Source organism: Geospiza fortis, unplaced genomic scaffold (assembly GCF_000277835.1).
Source record: "Geospiza fortis unplaced genomic scaffold, GeoFor_1.0 scaffold333, whole genome shotgun sequence".
Taxonomy (NCBI): domain Eukaryota; kingdom Metazoa; phylum Chordata; class Aves; order Passeriformes; family Thraupidae; genus Geospiza; species Geospiza fortis.
The window spans coordinates 3,205,407-3,208,342 of record NW_005054347.1 but is presented as its reverse complement, the minus strand read 5'-3'; positions in this window follow the sequence as shown (position 1 = coordinate 3,208,342).

Genomic DNA, 2,936 nt, shown 5'->3' with positions numbered 1-2,936 from the left:
GTCGGGGGGTTGTATGGAGGGCACGCAGCCCTGCTGCCCTCCCCGACCCCTCAGCCGCTGTCCCTCTCCCTCCTGAGCACCCCCACCCGCGCTCCCACGGGAGTCCTGTCCTTTCCACCGGGAGATGGGCTTATAAACATAATGCATCTCTCCAACAGCTCCGAGCGTTCTTCTTTGTCCTCTCCATCAGGGGCTTTCCCTGCTTGGAACATCTCTAGGGGTGGCATCAGCCCCCGCTTTCCTCTTCGCAGCCCCTGCAGGGCACGTCCAGCGGGGCCGGCTCGGGGGGAGCGAAGGGAGCGATGGGGGTGACAAGTTGGGTGGACCCGCGGGTAGCACCGATGACCTGGCGTGATGCGCGTGTCGGGGACGGATGCGCACGGCCTTCTCACGCTCGTTCGGTGTCGAAGGGGCCGTGGGAATGACGATGGGAATAATGGCATCGTGTTTTCTCTCCATGGGCAGGTGGCTTTTGTGTGCGCTGGCGGAGGGGGATTGCCGGAGAGGAAATGTTCCTCTTCCCCTGTCCTTCTAGCCCCTGTCCCCATCTGAAATCCGCATATATTTAAAGAGAAACAAATTGGGGTGTTTTACATAGAATAAGCCGCTCCTCGTTGTTATTGGAAGGGATTGAAATGCGCGTTCCCATTAAAATGACATTAGGCGAGAATTTGTTTTGCAAATGCGAAATGTAAATTCATTTTGTGCCAGGGTATGGCGTGAATGAGTGAAGGGAGGATGGTTTTTGTTGTAAGGAATGGGTAGTTCGCTCTGTTTATTTAAAGAGCCGTTCTTCCTTTTGGGGAAAAAAAAGCTGCTTAAAAAAATAATAAAAATCCCATTTGGTACAGTTTACATTCAGAAGAGCATTATCAAAACATTTTCCATTTGAGATGTGAGAATAGGAGGCAGCAGAAGAATTCTCCTCCCACCTCTGAGGACATGCAGTGAAAATTCCTGAAGCACAAAAGGTTTTTCTCTGAGGATATGATTATAGCCTTTTTTTTGGCGTGAATTAATATTTTGTAAGGGCTGCGTTAAGATGATTAATTATTCTGTTTAAAATACTGTGAAACTCAAAACCGAATTATTTTTTTAGAAGGAGAGGAGTAGCTCTTCAGGAACTTTAAAATTAGGGGGGAGGGAAGATAATAGCTTGCTGAGGGTGATGTTTTAATGACCTGCCCACCAAGGTGTGGATGCAGCGAGCTGGTGTGGGAGTGGGAGACAGAGGTGACGGTTGCCTAAACCCAGGACTGGTTCAGTACAAAGGAATTTTCTTTTAAAATCAGTTTTTAAATTTATTTGTCTTTGGAACATAGTTTTGATGAGCCTTTATCCATTTCTGTGAAGGATGTGGGTGAGCGCTGGGGTCGGGTGCATGCAGGACACAAAGCAGAGCAGTCCCATCCCAAAGCGATGTCCAGTGCTGGTATCCAGCATCCCATCTGCCCTGTCTCCCTGCACTTCCTGCTGCTGCTGTGGGCAAGCCAGAGGAAGGAGAGCATGGTCCTGGCTCTGGTGTTTCATGTCCCCCCTGACAAGTCTAAACCGTCTCCCCAGCTTTGAAACCAGAGCTCACGCTCATTGTCCTCGGAGCCGTCAGCTTTTTAGATGAAGCAGCACGTTCTGGAAGCGCTCACCGCAAAGTCGGTGGGTGATTTATCTCCTGTTTCCACAGCCCGAAAGGGGCGCACGGGATGCTCGCCATGGGAATTTGCCTTTGGAGCTGGCGGGGGGAAGGTTTGGGTCTTGGCTGGAGTGTGGCTCTTCTTCACATGGCAGTGGGTGGGTGACGCGGGGTCAGACACCTCTGTTTTTGTCCCAGGAGCAGCCACGTCATAGCCTTGCAGCCCTGAGCTGGAGGAGGAAAATTTACATCAAACAAAAGGCTGTGAAGGGCTGTGTGTTTATAGATGGGAGGCAAGGCTGAGATGTCCTCCGCCAACTTTCCACATCCATCCTGTGGATGCCTCTGGAAGGTGAGGTGGAAGAGCTCCAGCCACCAGAGACAAACAATTTGTGGCTGTGTGTGTTTGCAATTAAGATAGGAACTTGGGAACCATTATGTCTTGGGAAAAAATAAAAACTCCAGCCCTGGCTTTCTTGATGCTCTCCAGCAATAAATCAAAACTACTGTTCCCCTCTAAGGATCCCTTTAACGGACACCACCGGCTCCCGGTGCCATGACCTGAGGTTTGCACAGTTGAGATTTTCTGTTAATAAAGATCAGATGTTTATACAGTTGTGTTTCTGACTCAGACCTGTGAAAAAAATAGGGACAGTACAGATGTGAAATTCCTTCTCTGTGTGGTTGGAAAAATCCTTTTGAAAAATTGACAGACAAAATCCAGGAGGAATGACCTTCTGGCAGTGGAGGATGGTGTGGAGGGGTGAGGGTTGTGCTTATGGGCACAAAGTGCTTCAGGCTCTGGCTCCTTCATGCTTATAAAGCTGGCAGGTCTGAAAAAAATATATATGCCACATTATCAACCAATAATTCCTTCATGCTTAGTAAAACTTAAACGAGGCTTAAACCCTGATCTCACTGGAGTCATTAAATTGATTTTTTTTTTCCCCTGCTCAAAGAAAGATCTTGGATGTTGAACACAGGCATCTTTGTCTTCTTAAAAACTGCTTTATTATTATGTGTACAGATCCCGTCTTTGTGTGTGTGTGGTGTGTGGGTTTTTTTTCTTTTAATTTTTAGACAAATGACAAAAGCATGCAGGAAAGGAATGCAGAAATGCCAGGCTTAATATAAAGCATGCAACTGCACTGCATGCCGGGAATCCTAAAGGATACAAAACCTTTAACGACAGCGGTTAATTTTTAACAAGTTCACTTGCATAAATATTTATGAACAAAAGTTTTTACACTATCATCTCTTGGGTTTTTGGAGAGAGAAAAGACCTTTGGTGGATTTTGACAGTAAG